The sequence below is a fragment of the Heptranchias perlo genome, chromosome 14 (genome assembly GCF_035084215.1).
Source record: "Heptranchias perlo isolate sHepPer1 chromosome 14, sHepPer1.hap1, whole genome shotgun sequence".
In the NCBI taxonomy this organism is placed as follows: domain Eukaryota; kingdom Metazoa; phylum Chordata; class Chondrichthyes; order Hexanchiformes; family Hexanchidae; genus Heptranchias; species Heptranchias perlo.
Genome location: NC_090338.1, coordinates 60,038,640 through 60,061,939, shown reverse-complemented (window position 1 = coordinate 60,061,939; position 23,300 = coordinate 60,038,640).

Genomic DNA, 23,300 nt, shown 5'->3' with positions numbered 1-23,300 from the left:
GAAATTAATCAGCCACCCGCGCGTTGCATCCCAATTGGATCCACTTACCTTGTCTTCCGGGTTCCCCACTGCTGATCTGCGCGTCGGGCGGGCTGCGCATGCGCAGTAAGATCTGTCAGCTGGAGGAGCTCTATTTAAAGAGGCAGTCCTCCACTGACAGATGCTGCAACAAATAGAAAAAATTACAGCATGGAGCAGCCCAGGGGGAAGGCTGCTCCCAGTTTAATGATGCCTCACTCCAGGTATCAATACATGGGGTGAGGAGGAGGGGGAGGACAGAGATCTTCCCCCCGGCGGGCGGGAGGAAGCGGCCTGCCTCTGCCACCAAGAAGGCCTGGCTCGAGGTGGCAGAGGTCACCTGCACCACCAACATATCGCCCACCTGCATACAATGCAGGAGGCGCTCCAATGACCTCAGTAGGTCAGCCAAAGTGAGTACACTTACTCATTCCCCTACACTCCATCTGCCACATCACCGCCCCCACCCCACACCTCCTTCTGCACTGCCAACACTACTCTGTCACATCACCCCTCATACCCACTCAAACCTCACCCTCATCTTACCTGCACTTACTCACCTCGCCAGTACTCATCCCGCCACTACCACTCAACCCAATCCTCATACAATCTCATGGCTCTATCTCATACTCACCCTCTCGTGCATCTCTTTCACGGTCAGCCTCACTCAACCTGCCACTACCTGTGCTGCAGCCACAGGGCATGCATCACATATGTGCAGTAGGCAGCGTAAGGCAAACGTGTCGTGAGCATGAAGGGGATGCACAAGGGTGTTTGAGGGTTTGTCATGGTTGTTGTTACTTATATTGAATTTCTGACCAACTCACATTACATATTATATTGGCACCACTACTGCCATGTCTTCGCGAATCTTGTCTGGTTTCTGCAATAATGTCCTTTCGTGAGGATCACTATGAAGACCCACAACTGATGCCACCCATTGTGTCACTGCAGAGTGGGTGTAGGTGTATTTGCAGGGCTCTTTTGTGCAGACGGCTGAGAGACGTCGGCGATGTCCCCGGTGGCACCCTGGAAGGATGCAGAGAAGTTGTTGAGGGCAGTGGTGACTTTGACAGCGACAGGTAAGAAGATGGTGCTCGGGCCAGCCGGGAGCAGCTCGGCATGAAGGAGGCTGCAGATGACCACGACTACATGTCGAGTGACTCTGAGCCTCCGTGTGCACTGCTGCTCAGAGAGGTCCAGGAAGCTGAGCCTCGGTCTGTGGACCCTGTGACAAGGGTAGTGCCCTCTGCGATGCATCTCTCTCTGTGGTAGCCCTCCCTTCTGCTGTACAGGTGGATTTGTCACAGCACTGTGTTGTGGAGCTCCACGTGTCAGAGGTGGACGGCGTGGATGGCGAGGCTGGTGATGCTGTTCGCCCTCCAAGGAGGTCATGACTGCAGCTACGGCGGCCCCCATCCGGAAGATGTACATCTGAGGGGGTCCTCAAGGTAGGTACATGACTCTGGACCCCAGGGGAAAGTGTGCAAGTTGGTGACTTTGATTGTCAGGAGGAGGGTGGTGGAGGCCAAACTTTGTCCCAAGTGACAGAGTGGCCTCCTGCAATGGGTGAGGGTCTCCCCCCACCACCTGTCAAATGGACCTTTGCAGCTGCCACAGGCTGATGGCTGCAACAGGTCCATTTGAACTGGGAGTGTTTCCCCCAGTATGGGAAACGGTCCCAGTTTGCTATAAAATCCCACCCCTCCTCACATAATCCCTTAATCAGGTCAGTTAATGACCTGAACAAGCAAAATAAATAGCTTCAAGTGGAACCCCGCTGGCTTTAATTGCCTGCGGGATTCCCACCAGCGGGGGCTGCGCGCGCATGCCGGCTCGTCAATGGAGAACCCGGAAGTGGGCCGGTTGGAGCCGGGTTCCGGACCCGCTCCGGGATTCTCCGATTTTTGGAGCCCCCCCCCGCCAGGAACGTACCCGATAGCGGGTGCTAAAATGATGCCCTTCATCTCAGAGGGAGAAGTGTCAAATTACTGCTACCACGAGAGCCAGTTAATGTTAACCCCTTTCATTCCAAGAAGCCAGACTGTCATGCCACCTTATCAGCCAAGAGCAGTTCAAACAGATAGGAAATTGACAATTTTAAATTTACCCCGCCCACAGTACGTTAAGGAAGTTTGACAAGTTCTGGGACTATTCAACTACTGCCGCAATTTTATTTTGAACTATTCACAAATAGTTGCTCCAATACAAGATCTGACCAAAGGGGGGAGACCTTCCCTGACAAATTAAGGGAAGGCGAATGGACCCCATCGTGTGAGGAAGCTTTTATATAACTCGCATTGAGAATGTAATGTATGATAACGTGCAACATGAGCTTGTACCAGTAGTACTAGATTTAACCGATACAGCCCTACCCACATGGTGTTCTAAGAAAACTCAACAATTATATCAACACCTCCTAACTCAAGTGTTAAAACAAGGCGCAACATGGAATGGAGGTGCACATCGTAAAAGAGATAGACAAATGTGGAGACGTAAAAGGTCTGTGATAAACGATATAGCAGCTGCCTTTAATACGGGTGCCTCAGTTGTTGATTTGGCAACATTAGATCAAAAGGTCAGAGATTTAGGGTCTCGCATTAAAGATATATTGCAAAAAAAAATGAAAATACAGATAAGGAATTGTCTGAGGATCAAATGCTGACCATACATTTGCAAAAGATAGCTACAGTGCTAGAAACACATGCCCAAACCATTAATAAATTAATAAAAGAGGAATATAATGTATCTCAGCAGGCGGCTGCTAATGACATCTGCAGTACATAAGAACATAAGAAATAGGAGCAGGAGTAGGCCAATCGGCCCCTCGAGCCTGCTCCGCCATTCAATAAGATCATGGCTGATCTGATCCTAACCTCAAATCTAAATTCATGTCCAATTTCCTGCCCACTCCCCGTAACCCCTAATTCCCTTTACTTCTAGGAAACTGTCGATTTCCGTTTTAAATTTATTTAATGATGCAGCTTCCACAGCTTCCTGTGGCAGCAAATTCCACAGACCTACTACCCTCTGAGTGAAGAAGTTTCTCCTCATCTCAGTTTTGAAAGAGCAGCCCCTTATTCTAAGATTATGCCCCCTAGTTCTAGTTTCACCCATCCTTGGGAACATCCTTACCGCATCCACCCGATCAAGCCCCTTCACAATCTTATATGTTTCAATAAGATCGCCTCTCATTCTTCTGAACTCCAATGAGTAGAGTCCCAATCTACTCAACCTCTCCTCATATGTCCGCCCCCTCATCCCCGGGATTAACCGAGTGAACCTTCTTTGTACTGCCTCGAGAGCAAGTATGTCTTTTCTTAAGTATGGAGACCAAAACTCTATGCAGTATTCCAGGTGCGGTCTCACCAATACCTTATATAACTGCAGCAATACCTCCCTGTTTTTATATTCTATCCCCCGAGCAATAAAAGCCAACATTCCGTTGGCCTTCTTGATCACCTGCTGCACCTGCATACTAACTTTTTGATTTTCTTGCACTAGGACCCCCAGATCCCTTTGTACTGCAGTACTTTCCAGTTTCTCGCCTTTAAGATAATAACTTGCTCTCTGATTTTTCCTGCCAAAGTGCATAACCTCACATTTTCCAATATTGTATTGCATCTGCCAAATCTCCGCCCACTCACCCAGCCTGTCTATATCCCCCTGTAGGTTTTTTATGTCCTCCTCACTCTCCACTTTCCCTCCCACCTTTGTATCATCTGCAAACTTTAATATGTTACACTTGGTCCCCTCCTCCAAATCGTTAATATAGATTGTAAAGAGTTGGGGACCCAGCACTGACCCCTGCGGAACACCACTGGCTACTGGTTGCCAGTCCGAGAATGAACCGTTTATCCCAACTCTCTACTTCCTGTTAGATAACCAATCCTCCACCCATGCCAGAATATTACCCCCAATCCAGTGATTCTTTATCTTGAGCAATAATCTTTTATGTGGCACCTTGTCGAATGCCTTCTGGAAGTCTAAATACACTACGTCCACTGGTTCCCCTTTATCCACCCTGCACGATATGTCCTCAAAGAACTCAAGCAAATTTGTCAGACATGACTTCCCCTTCGTAAAGCCATGCTGACTTTTTGCTATTAAATTATGTTTATCCAAATGTTCCGCTACTGTCTCCTTAATAATAGATTCCAAAATTTTACCCACCACAGATGTTAGGCTAACTGGTCTATAATTTCCAGCCTTCTGCCTACTACCCTTTTTAAATAAGGGTGTTACATTAGCAGTTTTCCAATCTGCCGGGACCTTTGCCGAGTCCAGAGAATTTTGGAAAATTATTACCAAAGCATCCACAATCCCTACTGCCACTTCCCTCAAGACCCTCGGATGTAAGCCATCAGGTCCAGGGGATTTATCCGCCTTGAGTCCCATTATTTTACTGAGCACCAATTCCTTAGTGATTTTAATCGTATTTAGCTCCTCCCCCCCTTGAGCCCCCTGTTTGTCCAGTGTTGGGATATTCTTAGTGTCCTCTACCGTAAAGACTGAAACAAAATATTTGTTCAGCATTTTTGCCATTTCCATGTTTCCCACCATTAATTTCCCGGTCTCATCCTCTAAGGGACCTACGTTTGCCTTAGCCACTCTTTTTCTTTTTATCTAACTATAGAAACTCTTGCTATCTGTTTTTATATTTTTTGCTAATTTATTTTCATAATCTATCTTCCCTTTCTTAATCAATCCTTTAGTTACTTTTTGCTGTCTTTTGAAGACTTCCCAATCTTCTATCCTCCCACTAAGTTTGGCTACCTTATATGTCCTTGTTTTTAGTCGGATACTGTCCTTAATTTCTTTACTTAGCCACGGATGGCTGTCATTTCTTTTACACCCTTTTTTCCTCAGTGGAATATATATTTTTTGAAAGTTGTAAAATAACTCCTTGAATGAACACCACTGCTCATGTACCGTCTTACCCTTTAATCTATTTTCCCAGTCCACTTTAATCAATTCCTCTCTCATACCATCATAGTCTCCTTTATTCAAGCTCAGTCCGCTTGTTTGAGAACCAACCTTCTCACCCTCTAATTGGATATGGAATGTAACCATGTTATGGTCACTCATTCCAAAGGGATCCTTAACTAGGACATTATTAATTAATCCTGGCTCATTACACAGGACCAGGTCCAAGGTTGCTTTCCCCCTTGTAGGATCAGTTACATACTGCTCAAGAAATCCATCCCTAATACACTCAATAAACTCTTCCTCAAGGCTGCCCTGCCCAATTTGATTTGTCCAGTTAATATGACAGTTAAAATCCCCCATAATTATAGCTTTTCCCTTATTACATGCCCCGACTATTTCCTGATTAATACTTCTTCCAGCAGAGTTGAAACTATTAGGAGGCCTATATACTACGCCCACTAGTGTTTTTTTCCCCTTATTATTCCTTATCTCTACCCAAACTGTTTCATTATCCTGATCCTTTGTCCCAATATCATTTCTCTGTATTACAGTGATTCCTTCCTTTACTAACATAGCCACCCCACCTCCCCTTCCTTCCTGCCTGTCCTTCCTGATTGTTAAATAACCTGGCATATTTAATTCCCAGTCGTTGTCACCCTGCAGCCATGTTTCTGTAATGGCCGCAAGATCATACCCATACGTAGTTATTTGTGCCGTTAACTCGTCCATTTTGTTACGAATGCTACGTGCATTCAGATAAAGAACTTTCAAATATGTTTTGTGACACTTAGTTCCTGCTTTTTCCTTTTTTAACACTTTACCTTTTACTCCATACCTTCTGTCCCTTCCTGACACGCTTTCCTCTGTCTCCCTGCTCAGGTTCCCAACCCCCTGCCACAGCTTTGATGCTGGGTTAATCGCCTTATGCCTTCTAGTTTTTATTTTTTCTGTCGTGCCTAAAGTACACTTTCTTTCCGCTGCTCTACGCTTTTCCCTTTCACTTGTTCTTGAACAACTGTTTGTACTATTTGTATTGTAGATTTCCCCTGGGTCTTCCCCTCTCTTGCTGCTCTCAATTTTATTCCCTTCTGACTCCCCGCTCAGGTTCCCATCCCCCTGCCACTCTAGTTTAAACCTTCCCCAACAGCACTAGCAAACACCCCCGCGAGGACATTGGTCCCGGTCCTGCTCGGGTGTAACCCGTCACGCTTGTACAGGTCCCACCTTCCCCAGAACCGGTCCCAATGTCCCAGGAATCTAAATCCCTCCCTCCTACACCATCCCTGCAGCCACGCATTCATCCTGTCTATTCTCCTGTTCCTATACTCACTAGCACGTGGCACCGGTAGTAATCCTGAGATCACTACCTTTGAAGTCCTGCTTTTTAATTTATCTCCTAACTCCTTAAATTCACCTTGCAGGACCTCATCCATTTTTTTACCTATGTCGTTGGTACCAATATGGACCACGACTACTGGCTGTTCACCCTCCCCCTCCAGAATGCCCTGCAGCCGTTCCGTGACATCCTTGACCCTAGCACCAGGGAGGCAACATACCATCCTGGAGTCACGTTTGCGGCCGCAGAAACGCCTATCTGTACCCCTTACAATGGAATCCCCTATCACTATAGCCCTGCCACTCTTCTTCCTCCCCTCCTGTGCAGCATAGCCACCCGTGGTGCCCCGAACCTGGCTCTTGCTGCATTCCCCTGATAAGCCATCTCCCCCAACAGTATCCAAAGCAGAATATCTGTTTGAGAGGGAGACGGCCCCAGGGGACTCCTGCTCTACCTGCCTAGTCCTTTTACTCTGCCTGGCGGTCACCCATTTCCTTTCTGCCTGCGTACTCTTTACCTGCGGCATGACCACCTCACTGAACGTGCTATCCATGATAGTCTCAGCATCGCGGATGCTCCACAGTGAGTCCACCCGCAGCTCCAGCTCCGAAAGACGGTTAGCCAGTAGCTGCAGCTGGACACACTTCCTGCACACATGGTCGCCAGGGACACTGGTAGTGTCCATGACTTCCCACATAGTGCAGGAGGAGCATATCACGGGTGCGAGGTCTGCTGCCATGACTTACCCTTAGACACTCTGACTCTCCTCCCGCTCTAGGTCTCTCCTTTTATACTGTGCTCACCTCTCGGACTCTCCTGCCTCACCTGTGACGTCGCACAGTAGTTGTCTCTTGTTGCAGGTCTGCTGCTGCTTTTTATTCCCCACTCTCAGACTTCTACTCTCAGGTCCACTGCCGCTCTGGGGAAAAAGTTAGGAAAAGCAAGGCAAAGCAGCACCTCCTTCCCCCACTCACCAAACTCAGTTCACACTGTGTATCCGCACACCGTGCTGTTCGCACTGACAGGCCCCTGTATTTCTACAGTTGAGACTGAGATGAGTCAGGCCTGCCCCACCTTCAAGTACCAGTTTAATCTAGCTAACCAATTAACTTGCTACAGCAGCTCTCTCTGCTGAAGCCTGACAGAAACTTAAAAATTTAAACTTTAAAATTGAACTTAAACAGTTAATAGCAATTGAACTTAAACAGTTGGAAGCAATATGCACTAGATTTTAAAGAGATTAACCCTTAAACTCCCACAAGAGATTAACCCTTAAACTCCCACACTCACCAAACTCAGTTCACACTGTGTATCCGCACACCGTGCAGTACATATGGTAACTGGATTGTGGAACAGACACGAGAGAACCTAGCCCAGATACAGGCAGGGGAAGTACCCTTATGGATAACGAATCAACAACTGAGGGTGAACCTGACCCATGGGCATGATGGAGGTGGTACCTCCAAGCGGCTGTTAGCAAACAAGAACATCACCCCTTGCCAATTCAGGGCAATGGTGCGGGTGTACCCCACTCAAGTGGAGTGTAAACCTGATGGAGGAGGGCTCCTAGGGTTGGTACTAGTAATACTGGTGATGGCACCCAAAACCCAGGGACGAGAGGTGTAACAAGTACAGAATATTGGGGTAGTGAAGGACGGAATGCACATATCCCATCACAATATGTTACCATATGCTGTAAAAATTAAAGGGAATTTGGCTGGAACAAAATTAGAGGGATTTGTTACCAGACATGCTTTCACTGTATGTCCACACAGTATTGGACACAGCCCAGAAGCACATTGTGGGTTTGACAATACCGGTACCAATCAGGATATTAACTGTACCATGGAGGCCCTAGGGGCGGATCTAAAACCCACTCAAGTGGCATATGCCAGAAAGGGCGAATACTGTGTTACAACTAATTTGAAAACATTTAAATATGCCAATCTAACTTGTGATATTTTAAGTCCAGAGTTCTGCTTCATTCCTGAAGTCCCGGTTCGGATTGGACCTGAGGAACTGGTAGAGACACACCGGCATAACCTCACCACCTTACAAGTTTCTGAGGATATCAAAAAGGACTTAAAAGAATATCAGGACACATTAGGGATACCCCTGTTGCGTGAATACTTGAAAGCATTGCAGATGGAGATACACCTCTCCCAGAAGGTTTATTATAACCTACAACAGAACAATAAAAACATTAAGCATGACATTGACCAAATTAAAGTCATCACTTGGTGGGATGACCTCTGGAATTGGGGACTGAATATACAGATCCATCCTTGGATTAGATTAATTTCGTATGTATTAGTTGGTGCAGTTTGTTGTAACGTGCTTCTTGATTTTCATGGCATGTAATAAATGTCGTAAGCAGAGGATGAAGGGTTTGGCAAAGGTAGTAAAACAGAGCCTGGGTGAGAATGTCCCCATTGTCTCAGTGATTTCAACTAAGAACACATCTTAATGGTACCGGGAGTAGCACCCGCTGGGGTAAGGTGCATGTAAAAGGGGAGACAATCATAGTTTGATAGGATTATCAGATGCTCTGCCTCTCTTCCACCCGGACTGGTGGCCACCACAAAGGGAACCTGGTTAAGATGAGGTACAGCATCTTGCATATGTAAATATCCAGGGGATGCCTAGGTGCTTGCAAGAGGGTAACACTGAGCGGGGCATACCTATGGGCAACCATGGGTGATGGATAAAGGTTGGCTATCTTGGGCATAGCCAAGAACCAAAAGGGGGGATATTGTAGGGATTAAATTTGGATTAAGGGATATAAAGGGGTGGGCCCCAATCTCGAGTTCAAAGGGCAGGCCTAGTAGTTGATTGATTAACCCATAAACCCCTGTTTTTTAATCCTCATAAATATATCAAGACCTAATGGACCAATATGTTTGAGTAAGAACTCAGCAGGGGGTGATATGATAGGATGGAGCAATTGCACTCAGTATATAAATATGACAGAAACCAGCATCGGTAGTACCATCAGATGGAAGCCTTGCACAGGCGGCCAAATTTACATAGACAGAATACATGTAAAAAAATTCTCCTGCAATAACTGCGTATAATGAAACTTATTTTATTTGTGATCACAAGGCATACCCATGGTTGCCTCAAAAATGGACAGGATCATGTTACTTGGGATATGTAATACCATATGTCTGACACTCATCGTCCCTGCCTCAACAACCTACTGGGCAACGAGTAAAGAGGGTAATTACTGAGGCCGACCGGTTCTGGGCCATTGCTTTCCCTAGGTGGGGAGTGAGTAAGGCCACCAGAGAAATTATTAATTTGGCCAAAATCTGGGAAGTAGTTGCAAATGATATGGCAGAAGCCTTAAAGGAAATGAGCGCAGAGATGATAGCCATTCGTACGGTCACCTTACAGAACCGTATGGCCCTTGATTACCTATTGGCAGAGAAAGGAGGAACGTGCGCACTAATTGGATCTGAATGTTGTACCTACATACCTAATAGTTCAGAGAAGATTACTAATTTGGCCGATCACATCCAAAAGGAAATTGAGAAACTCAAGCAGCACCCTTCGTTCACTCTTTGGGGCTGGGCAACAGGATGGCTAGGTTCTATTGGGACTTCTCTAGTTCAAGGGTTAGTCATATTCATTGTTACAGTTCTTATAGCTTATTGCTTATTCAAATGTTGCTGTGTTATGATGTCCAATCTGGGTACACATATAGCGCCCACAAATTTACTGGTGCAAGTAGAGGCGGCAAAAGATGAGGTACAGGAAGAGTTTGAACTCCTAGCTAGAGTTCTACTAGGATATTGTCCTTTAAAAAGGACAAAAGGGGGGAATGTGGAAATGCATAAAGGGATATTTGACCATATTCACTCTCTCTAATATACCTAACTCACGAATGTAGAAATGCATGAAGGGATACTTGACCATATTAACTGACTAGCTAATTCACTTAAACTCACATAATAAAAGTTTCTCACGAAAACACATAGAAGCACAATTGTGTAATTACTTTGAGTTTTCTCATGCTGATAACTGTCCTCCCTTTAGATAGAGAGGTAGCTGACTAACAGGAATAAATGACCATATAGCTTTGAGACTAGCTACAGACTTACTGATAATAAAGACTTGTAAACAATTTTACAACACCAAGTTATAGTCCAGCAATTTTATTTTAAATTCACAAGCTTTCGGAGATTTTCTCCTTCCCCAGGCAAATGAAGGAGAAAATCTCCGAAAGCTTGTGAATTTAAAATAAAATTGCTGGACTATAACTTGGTGTTGTAAAATTGTTTACAATTGTTAACCCCAGTCCATCACCGGCATCTCCACATCTCGATAATAAAGACAGTTTCTTAGGGAAAAAGCACTTTCCCAGGCCTGCGTCCAAGATATCAAGATGGCTATGGGAACTCGAGGGTGGGTTCCCTATTTTGATTGATCAACTACCTGAGCCAATAAAGAATGTACGTGTACGCCCATATTCTGTGACAGGTGGGCGTTGTTACTGAGCTGTATAAACGTGAGCTCTTTCTTGAACTCAGCGAAGATGTATCCTCAACCACTGTCTTGAGGTGCTCTTCCACTTGTACATGTAAAATAATAAATTCTCTCTTGTATTAATTTTGTTTGGGTGTTAATGCATTGTATAGAATAAGTAATATTAAGTTTCGACATATATTCAAGATTGAGATCGATCAGATTTTTGGACACTAAGGGAATCAAGGGATATGGGGATAGGGTGGGAAAGTAAAGTTGAGATCGAAGATCAGCCATGATCTTATTGAATGGTGGAGCAGACACGGGGGGCCGTGTGGCTTACTCCTGCCCCTATTTCTTATGTTCCTAAATCGTGGGACTTAGAAATAAATTTCTGCAAAAATTCCAAATTAATCAGATGTCAAAGGATTTGTCCTAAACACAGTAAAATTGGCTTTCTGCTAATTATGCTTTCTCTACACTGCAAATTTCGCCACTGAAATTCTTGAACATTTCATACAATAAAGAAGTTTAACTAAGTAAAATATTTGGGAAAAGATCATGAAGAGTGACCATGCTACATCACATTGACACATTCTGTCATGGACTGCTTAAAATGGAAGGTTTCCTTCCAAATATCTCCAGTAGGTCAAGTCAGCATACCAATCATGCCTCTGTGCCTTTTCACAACAAAGAACAACAATTTGAGGATTTTAAAACCACAAAATATAGTGGCGAATAGATAAATAGAAATGCATAGAAGCTACAAATGGAAACAGGCCAATCAGCCCAACCAGTCCCTGTTGGCAATTACCCTCTGTGCGAGCAAATAGTTCTAATCACATTTACCCATCTTGTTCCTATATCCCTCCGATCCATTTTTCTCTGTCAACCTATTGAATCTAATCTAGAATGTTGGCATAGTTTCTGCATCTAACTCTAACCCTGGAAGTGCAATCCACAGCCTCACAACTCTGTAATTAAAGAAGGGTGCAAAACTCTGGTGGGAGTTGTCTATAGACTTCCTGACAGCAGTGATGTAATAGCAGGATACATAAATAGAGATCAGAAAAGCATATAGCAAAGGCAAAGCAGTTATAATGGGAGATTTTAATTTTCACATTGATTGCGAAACAGCTCAAGTCATAAAGGCAATGCATTTCTAGAGTGCACCAAGGACAGCTTTCTGAAACATTGGACCAGATTTTGCTGTCAAAATAATAGCAAGGCTAATGGCACTCGTTATTATTTAAACGTAAATGGCACAGCAACTTCAGGCGAGGGGCCGATGCGCAGCTAAATGCCAATGCCCAAAAGTTGCTGTCCGATTTGCGCCCCTCCGCCATCAACTTTGCAAAAACGGCATTTTGCTGGCTGCCTCACATTTGAGATGCATTGAATGACGTGAAGTTGCTGTATTTGCACAGTAGATACGAGCTGAACTCGCCACAGAAAGTTAAGTCCTGTCATTTCAAGCGTATGTACCCTTTTAACAAAGTGATAATTGTTAATTACCGCCAATCAACCTCTCTGGCACTGAACATTAACTATTAAAAGTGTGGAGTCTCATTCCTTCAGGTATTAATTGTTGTTGGAGATTTTAAAAATGTCAAATTTAAAATTGTATTTTACTTTTCCTTTCTGTCTCGTTTTTCTCTCTTCGTTCGATCTTTCTTTCCCTCTCTCTCTTTCTGTACCTTATTTAACATTGAATTCACCCACTCTAATTTACACTTCCTTCTCAGTCCTTACGCCGTTAATTTCACAATCTTTCAATCTGATTGATTAAGGAGATACACATTTGCTTGCCCTGTTTACTCAGGTCCCAGATGCCCTGTTTCCTTCGCTGCACCGTTATCACCTCGCACCTTTTCGAATACAGACAACATTCATAGACACTCCCTTATGACCACAAAAGTAACCTCCTCAAAAAAATCAACTAAATTAGTCAGACATGAGATACCCTTAACAAAGCCATGTTGTCTCTCTCTGATCAGCTCATATGTGTTCAAGTGCTCAGTCACTCTATCCCTCATAACAGATTCTAGTAGCTTCCCCCCAACTGATATTAATCTGATAGGCCTGTAGTTACCTGTTTCTCTTTCCCATCTTTCTGGGGCCTCAAATTTTCACCATATTTATTAATGACTTGGATGACACTAAGTTAGGAGGGATAGTAAGTAGTACAGATGGGAGTAGGAAGTTGCAAAGAGACATAGACAGATTCATTGAATGGGCAAAACAATGGCAAATGGAGTTGAATGTGGGCAAGTGTAAAGTCATCCACTTTGGACCCAAGAAAGTTAAATGGAAATATTTTCTAAATGGTGAGAAACTAGGAACTATAGAAGAACAAAGAAATTTGGGAGTCCAAGTATATAAATCATTAAAAGCTAGCAGACAGGTACAAAAAGTAATCAAAAAGGCTAACGGAATGTTGACCTTTATCTCAAGGAGGCTGCAATACAAAGGGAAGGAATTTATGCTTCAGTTAAATAGAGTCTTGGTCAGGCCCCATCTCGAGTACTGGTTCAGTTTTGGGCACCGCACCTCAGGAAGGATATATTGGCCTTGGAGTGGGTGCAGCACAGATTCATCAGAATGATACTAGAACTGAGAGGGTTAAATTATGAGGACAGGTTACATAAACTTGGCTGGTATTCCTTTGAGTTTAGAAGATTGAGGGGGTGATCTGATCTGATCGAGGTCTTTAAAATTTTTTAAGGATTTGACCATTTCCTCTGGTAGGGAAAATCAAGAATAAGAGGACATAATCTTAAAATTAGAGCTAGGCCAATCAGGAACAAAATCAGGAAGCACCTTTTCACACAAAGGGTAGTAGAAATATGGAATTCTCTCACCCAAAATGCTATGGATGCTGGGTCAATTGGAACTTTCAAGACTGAGATAGGCAAATTTTTGTTAGGTAAGGGTATCAAGGGATATGGAGCAAAGGTGGGTAAATGGAGTAAAAGAATGGTCAAAAGAATGGCAGAGCAGGCACGAGGGGTTGAATGGGCTACTTATGTTCCTAAGTTTCTCCTGCCCTCTGTTTTAAAGCTCTTACATTTAATCTTGTACCCATGGCCCCTCGTTCAGCTACTGGAAACAGTCTGCTTCTCTCTACCATGTCCCTCTTTTCATTATTTTAAACACTTCCATCATATCGCCTCAAAATCTGCATTGTCCTAACAAAAAAGACCCAATTTTTCATATCTTTCTTTGTATTTGTATTTTCTTATACCAGACAGCATTATAGTGAATTTGCATTGTACCCTCTCTAAAGTCTCAATATCCTTCTTGTACTGCAGAGCCCAACAACTGCGCACAGTACTCTAACTGAGTTAAAGTCAAAATCTCATCAAAACCTCTTGGCTTTTATATTCTATATCTCTTGAGATAAAACCTAGAATTCCATTAGATTTTTAGGGACCATATCAACCTGAGGTGCTGCCTGTGAACCTGTATCCCCAAATATCTCTGCTCTTCCACAGCACTGAGCCTAATGCCATCCAGAGTATAATTACGGCTGTTATTTTTTTTACCAAAATGTATCACTTCACACTAACTGACATTGAATTCTATCTGCCACTTTTTAGCCTATTCCCCCATTTTATCAATATCCCTTTGCAGCTTCCTTTGGTCTTCTAAAGAATTAACTATGTCTCAAATCATCTGCAAACTTCAACACCACTTCCTCTAGGCCTATATCCAAATCATCGATATACACAGTGAACCGAATTCCCCTGGCACTGAACCCTGAAAGGACACCACTACCCACTTCCAACCACTCTTAATTCCTATTCACTGTTTTCTTTCTTTTAATCAATTTTTAATCTAGTTTGCTATTTTACCCCTAATTCCATACTCCATAATTTTCCCCAGTAATCTCCTGTTTGGTACCTTGTCAAAGGATTTCCTAAAGTCCACGTACACTACATCCATTATATTTCCCCCATCTACCATGTCTGTTACCTCCTCACAGAATTCTATGAGGTTTATCAAGCATGATCATCCCTTTTGAAATTCGTGCTGGCTATTTTTAGTTATTTTCTCTTTATTTAGATATGTGCTAATTTCATTCTTAACTAAAACTCTAAATTTTTCCCCACCACAGATGTTAAGCTAACTGGATAGTATTTACTCAGATTAGCTCTGTCGCCCTTTTTATAAATGGGTACTATATTGGCCACCCTCCAGTTCTCCAGAACATATGTACACTCAATAAAACACTAAAATATAATTTCTAGAGCCTCTGCAATTTCCTCCCTTATCTCCCTCAGAATCCTAGGATGTATTCAGTCAGATGCATCTGGAAAAAAAAACATCTCCTGGTCAAGAAATACAAACTAAAGTTATGGATCACGTCTGCCACTTCATGGCTGTTATTTGAAGGCATTAATGAGTCTGCAATACCCTCTCCCCTGCCATCCGTAATATGGAAATACTAGAACGGGAAGTGTAGACGGAGCTTTACTCTACTAATAATAATTTCTCTACCTGGCCTGAGGGATATAATGAGACAATGAAGAGGGAGAATTGCACTGCGTATAACCTGTTGTAGCTGGACTAGAAATGCTTAATGCTAACAATAGATACAAAAAGTGAAAAGTGTTCCAATTCCCCAAAACGTACATCCCCAAAGCTTAATGAACACAAAACTTCTCCAAATTGTAAAGAAAGAGTAATAAATATAAAATTTAATTCTATGACACTGCAAGCAAGAAGATGTGGTAAATGTAGCTTCACTGTTCCCAGTATAGTATCACATGACAGGGATAATTTTACAAGTCTGTGCTTCCGGTGGGACCCTTGCCCACCATGTAGCAGAAATCCAGGTGCATGCTGTCGCTTATTTTCTGAACAACAAATTCCCTATTCGGAAAATCATGTGCAGTGCCCCTCTGAATTTCCAGTGTGCTCCTGACAAGTGAGTTTGCCCACAAGGAGTGCCAACTCAATTACTCCACACATGCCAAGACAAGCATGTTATAGATAAGATATCTCCGAGTGGTACCAGAAGTACAGCTACAGGTTTTGGATTACCTAGTAAGTAGCAGAGTGGGTTGATGAGGACAATGCGGTTAATGTTGAGTATATGGATTTTCAAAAGGCGTTTGATAAAGTGCCATATAATGGGCTTGTCAGCAAAATTGAAGCCCATGGAATAAAAGGGGCAATGGCAGCACGGATACGAAATTGACTAAGTGACAGGAAACAGAGAGTCGTGGTGAATGGTTGTTCTTCGGACTGCAGGAAGGTGTACAGTGGTGCTCCCCAGGGGTCGGTATTAGGACCACTGCTTTTTTGATATGTATTAATGACTTGGACTTGGGTCTACAGGGCACAATTTCAAAATTTGGAGATGACACAAAACTTGGAGGTGTAGTAAACAGTGAGGAGGATAGTAATAGACTTCAAGAGGACATAAACAAACTGGTGGAATGGGCGGACACATGGCAGATAAAATTTAATACAGAGAAGTGCAAAGTGATATATTTTGGCAGGAAGAATGAGGAGAGGCAGTATAAACTAAATGGTACAATTCTAAAGGGGGTGCAGGAACAGAGAGACCTGGGGATATATGTGCACAAACCTTTGAAGATGGCATATCAGGTTCAGAAAGCAGTTAAGAAAACATACGGGATGGAGGCATGGAGTACAAAAGCAAAGAAGTTATGTTGAACCCTTATAAAACAATGGTTCGGCCACAACTGGAGTATTGGGTCCAGTTCTGGGCACCACACTTTAGAAAGGATGTGAAGGCCATAGAGAGGGTGTAGAAAAGATTTACTGGAATGGTTCCAGGGATGAGGGACTTCAGTTACGTGGAGAGACTGGAGAAGCTGGGGTTGTTCTCCTTAGAGCAGAGAAGGTTAGGAGGAGATTTGATAGAAGTGTTCAAAATCATGAAGGGTTTAGATAAAGTAAATGAAGAGAAACTGTACCCATTAGCGGAAGGGTGAAGAACCAGAGGACACGGATTAAAGGTTTAAGGTGATTGGCAAAAGAACCAAAGTTGTCATGAGGAAAAACCTTTTTACGCAGCGAATAGTTATGATCTAGAATGCGCTGCCTGAAAGAGTGGTGGAAGCAGATTCATTCATGGCTTTCAAAAAGGAATTGGATAAATACTTAAAGGGAAAAAATCTGCAGGGTTACGGGAAAAGAGCAGGGAATGGGACTAACTGGATTGCTCTTATGAAGAGCCGGCACGGGCTCGATGGGCTGAATGGCCTTCTGCGCTGTAATCATTCTATAATTCTATGATCTAGAGAGATCCTAAGATTCCTCCCATGGTAGATCCAACTGTTTCTTAAATGATTTCAGGGTTTTTGCCTCCACTACTTTCTCTGGAAGTTTATTCTACATATTGATCACTCTTTGTGTGAAGGAGAATTTCCTGATATTAGTTTTAAAATTGCCTTTTACTAGTTTGAATCTATGTCCCTTAGTTCTACTCCCACAGTTTAAAGTAATGTTGGATGTTCACACAGAGCTGCCTCAGTAATTAGTTATTAGGGCGTATTATTTTTCTTCCAATCCTGACATCTACTTCCCTTTAGCACTGAGATAATCTGCTTTGACTCTTTCTCTGATTTTTCCTTCCTCCTTGTGAAAAATGTCTGGTCTCTGAATGTGGGGAATCAAGGACACAGTCTATGTTACAGAACCTTTTAGCACAGTCAAATGCAATTCCATTATTCCAATTTTCAAAAATATCTTCGGGCCCTTGGAGCGAATGCACCATTCTACACATTGGGCATGATTTTAGCCTGGAAAAATGGATGGGTTGGGAACAGTAAGAATTGCAACAATTTCAAACCCACTCTGCTACTTCATCAAAAAACTAAATTAAGTTAGTTAAACATGATTTGCCTTTGACAAACCTTTTGGTAATAGCAGTTACAGCTGCTCAATCAGCTTCCAGCTCACAGTAATTACCCTCTATTCAGGTTTTTTTTATTCATTCATGGGATGTGGGCATGGCTGGCGAGGGCAGCAGTTATTGCCCATCCCTAATTGCCCTTGAGAAGGTGGTGGTGAGCCGCCTTCTTGAACCGCTGCAGTCCGTGTGCTGAAGATTCTCCCACAGTGCTGTTAGGAAGGGAGTTCCAGGATTTTGACCCAGTGACGATGAAGGAACGGCGATATATTTCCAAGTCGGGATGGTGTGTGACTTGGAGGGGAACGTGCAGGTGGTGTTGTTCCCATGTGCCTGCTGCTCTTGTCCTTCTAGGTGGTAGAGGTCGCGGGTTTGGGAGGTGCTGTCGAAGAAGCCTTGGTGAGTTGCTGCAGTGCATCCTGTGGATGGTACACACTGCAGCCACGTTGCGCCGGTGGTGAAGGGAGTGAATGTTTAGGGTGGTGGATGGGGTGTCAATCAAGCGGGCTGCTTTGTCCTGGATGGTGTTGTGCTTCTTGAGTGTTGTTGGAGCTGCACTCATCCAGGCAAGTGGAGAGTATTCCATCTCTTACCTTGTAGATGGTGGAAAGGCTTTGGAGAGTCAAGAGGTGAGTCACTCGCCGCAGAATACCCAGCCTCTGACCTACTCTTGTAGCCACAGTATTTATATGGCTACAAATACTGTGGCTACAAGAGCAGGTCAGAGGCTGGGTATTCTGCGGCGAGTGACTCACCTCCTGACTCCCCAAAGCCTTTCCACCATCTAGTCCAGTTAAGTTTCTGGTCAATGGTGACCCCCAGGATGTTGATGGTGGGGGATTCGGCGACGGTAATGCCGTTGAATGTCAAGGGGAGGTGGTTAGACTCTCTCTTGTTGGAGATGGTCATTGCCTGGCACTTGTCTGGTGCGAATGTTACATGCCACTTATGAGCCCAAGCCTGGATGTTGTCCAGGTCTTGCTGCATGTGGGCACAGATTGCTTCATTATCTGAGGGGTTGCGAATGGAACTGAACACTGTGCAATCATCAGTGAACATCCCCATTTCTGACTTTATCATGGAGGGAATGTCATTGATGAAGCAGCTGAAGATGGTTGGGCCTAGGACACTGCCCTGAGGAACTCCTGCAGCAATGTCCTGGGGCTGAAATGATTGGCCTCCAACAACCACTACCATCTTCCTTTGTGCTAGGTATGACTCCAGCCACTGGAGAGTTTTCCCCCTGATTCCCATTGACTTCAGTTTTACTAGGGCTCCTTGGTGCCACACTCGGTCAAATGCTGCCTTGATGTCAAGGGCAGTCACTCTCACCTCAACTCTGGAATTCAGCTCTTTTGTCCATGTTTGGACCAACGCTGCAATGAGGTCTGGAGCCGAGTGGTCCTGGCGGAACCCAAACTGAGCATCAGTGAGCAGGTTATTGATGAGTAAGTGCAGCTTGATAGCACTGTTGACAACATCTTCCATCACTTTGCTGATAATTGAGAGTGGACTGTTGGGGCGGTAATTGGCCGGATTGGATTTGTCCTGCTTTTTGTGGACAGGACATACCTGGGCAATTTTCCACATTGTCGGGTAGATACCAGTGTTGTAGGTGTACTGGAACAGTTTTGCTAGAGGTGCGGCTAGTTCTGGAGCACAATCTTCAGCACTACAGCCAGGATGTTGTCGGGGCCCATAGCCTTTGCTGTATTCAGTGCACTCAGCCGTTTCTAGATATCACGTGGGGTGAATCGAATTGTCTGAAGACTGGCTTCTGTGATGGTGGGGATATCGGGAGGAGGCCGAGATGGATCATCCACTCGACACTCCTGGCTGAAGATGGTTGCAAACGCTTCAGCCTTGTCTTTTGCACTCACATGCTGGACTCCGCCATCATTGAGGATGGGGATGTTTACAGAACCTCCTCCTCCCGTTAATTGTTTAATTGTCCATCACCATTCACAACTGGATGTGGCAGGACTGCAGAGGTAATCACTAAGAGCTGATTGACTGCTAACGGTTAACTGCCACTGACTTGCAGTTCCTGTTAACGGGTTCTTTTAAAGTTTCTTTTAAAGTTTTAAAATTCTACATTAAGTTTTAAACTAAATTTTAATTTCAATTCACCCACTACTTTACCAGAATCCCACTCTCTCCAAATTCTCAAGTTCTCAAGATGAATGTATTAAGATGGGCTGAATGGCGTTCTTCATCAATAATCATTTTATCATCTTGTGACCTGAAGAGAGAGCGTAGGATACAATCAGAGTCAGGAGTTTTCTGAGGTATCAATAATGTGTGCCATATTTTTGCCTTATGTCAGTCATAAGATATATTGCTTCAATAAATTTGCTGTGCTGCAGTGTTGGGCTGACTGATACCTTTAAGCCTCAATGAGCCCACAGCAAGCATCAGAAACTGTACTCCAGATCTCAGGGTATTCGAGCAATGCCACAAAGATCTACTAGTTTTTTTAAAAGTCTTAATCCGAGTCAGATGTTTTCTGTAGCAGTCATTCCGACATTCCAGCATTACCAATTTAGAGTATTCCCAACTCATGACCAGACTCATCCCATAGACTACGGATGCTTAGAAAGCACTAATAATAGTATACAAACAATTATATATAAGTAACTTACATTTCCTGTGTACTGTGCATTTTCTCTTTTTGGCAATTTTTCAGTATGCTACCCATAAAGACGTTTTGGATCAAAATACCTTAATTATTTGCATATTTTTACTGTTGACCCATCTCCAACTGGATCAGTAGACAGAAAGCCCATAATGGCATCTCCTCCTGGACTGCATTTGGATTGGAAAATCTACACTTCTATGTCTATGAAGTCTACCACAAGATTGATTTGGATCTCATTCTTTCCCGAATACCAATTGTATCATCTTCCCATCACAGCATCTGGTTGCTTCTTAAATGAGCCAGTTTCCTGGCAACAGTCACTCTTCCTGACAGCCTGTTCTAACTATTAATCACTGCTATAAATTGGGGTTCAGTAGCATTAGTCACTTCATTTAAGTGGATCCCATGCCCTTTTTGTGCCAGAGTAGTCTCACACTGCCCAATATCTACTTATATTATAATGCAACCAAGGATTGACCAAGGAAACAGCTGGTAATATGAAGCCAGATACAAATCGTTAAGCTGCTTTGTTTCACAGCAAGTGAACATACAGAGCAACAGTTGTGATCAGACTCACTTAATTCAATTTTACAACTAGTCTTCTTGTTTAAAGACCTGACGACCACTTATGTGTCTGTCTATGTCTTTTTATCTCCGTCTTTACAACTCAAAAGGAAGGCCTACATCCCTGCCAAGTGACCTGGATCAGAGACCTCCCAAAACAATGGATGTGAGGTATTTATTGATTGCCTAGACAACTTAACAAATTGCTTATCATGTACAGTCTTTGGGGAAATAGCATCAAAGTTTATCTCATTAGCATTTTAACCAACTTTCACCTCAGAGCCATTTTAAACCCATTGAATGTAACATTTATCTCAAATCCTTTCTGTGCAAAAAAAACTCCAAAACATGACAATCGGCCTCTGCATAAAATATTGGTTGTCCATTACAGACCAAATAGTGAGAAAGAAATGGAAGAGATTCAGAGAAGTTTGCAGAAACAATAGGGCCAAAATAATGGAAGATGTTGACTGGGATAACATTAATGGTACAGGTCAAAAATGCACAGGGCTTCATAGAATGCATTTAGGACTGTTTTCTAAAAAAAAACTTCCTGGCTTATGTCCAAAATATGCACTTCAAAACCCTGTGTCTTAATGCCTATTTACAGTCTGCAGGGGTTTACAATGCAATACAATTTTCATCACTGTTACATTGAATAGACTAAATAAAACAGAAAATGCTGGAAATACTCAGCAAGTCAGGCAGCATCTGTGGAGAAAGAAACAGAGTTAACGTTTCAGGTCGATGACCCTTCATCAGAACTGGAAGAAGCTGAAGATTAAACAGTTTTCAAGCAAGTACAGAGCCAGGCAAAGTGGGGAAGGAAGGGATGGGGAGGAAAGAACAAAAGGGAAGGTCTCTGATAGGGTGGAGGGCAGGCGTGATTAAATGACAAAAGGGATGATGGTGCAAAGCAAGGAGGGTGGTAATGGGACAAGTTAAGAAGTATGATCTGAAGTTATTGAAATCATTGTTGAATCCATAAGGTTGTTAAGTGCCTAATCAAAAGATGAGGTGCTGTTCCTCAAGACTACTTTAAAGTTTTAGGGAATGTATTGACTATGTCCATGAATTCAACTACCTATGTAAATGTTACTTTAATACGGTCCTAGACTGTCATCCTATTCTAGAGAATGTCATCATCACAATTATAAAACAGCACAACTGTCCCATAATATCAGGAATCTCCATTAACAATGGTAATTTATATCCCATAACACTCACTGTCCCAATCATAGTGATTGCTGCCCCATAAAATTCACTTTGCCAATACCCCAAACAGTTTTTTTTAAGTTCAAATATTGTAACTTTGCTAAGTAAATACAATATTCCAACTGTTTCAAATGTAGTTATATTGTAAATTCCTGCAGATTTTAAACACACATTAAGATACAATACAAATTAATTTTAATGCAATATTGGGACTGTCAAAAAAAAGCATGATGAAGGAATTACCAATTTTAGATATTTTTAAAAACAGAAAATGCTGGGAAAACACAGCAGCTTCATCAGCTCCTGAAACGAGAAAAGATAAATTAGTGTTTCAGGGGTACAGAGTTCAACAGAGCCTCAGTTCTGACAAAGGTTTAGATCTTAAATTTTAACCCATCTTTTCACTTATCAGCCTTAATCTAATTTTTAAAATTCCAGTGGGAATGTTGCATACAGGTCTTCCCTAGAATGTGAGGGCTTTATTGACAGGCTAAATATCTTGCTGCAGTCTTCAAATGGTTAAAAAGTATTTACAAGTTCACAGTTCATTCATGGAACCTGAAAATACTGGCAAGTCACCAGTGTCCTTGAAAACTATTCCTTATGTTTATAAAGGCAGTTCCATCACAAACCTCAGGGCAGACGGATGTGAATCATAGTGGTTTAATCGGTTCCATATATTGACATTTGAGTCAACTCCCCATCAAAATGTCTTCATCTGGCAAGGACACCAAATATTGGTTACCACACTTTGTCCAGAAGCTGTATTCACTTATCTGGAAAGTTCATTGTTAATGGGAATTCTCGCTGTCTGATGAGTCCGGATATTCTGTTGCAACATCCAGTAAACATCTCCTTTTCCCTTCATATTGTCTTTTCCGATATTGTCAAAAATTTCTCTAAATTCTGATTTTATTCTCAGTAGATCCCATTCACTATTGTTGTTTCTGAATGCACAAATGTATGTAGAGGGAGTAGGAGAGAAATGGGTGTTTCCATATTTCATAGAATCATAGAAAGGTTACAGCATGGAAGGAGGCCATTCGGCCCATTGAGTCCGCGCCGGCTGTATGCAAGAGCAATCCAGCTAGTCACACTCCCCCGCCCTTTCCCCGTAGCCCTGCAATTTTTTTCCTTTCAAGTACTTATTCAGTTCCCTTTTGAAAGCCATGATTGAATCTGCCTCCACCACCCCCTCAGGCAGTGCATTCCAGATCCTAACCACTCGCTGTGTAAAAAAGGTTTTC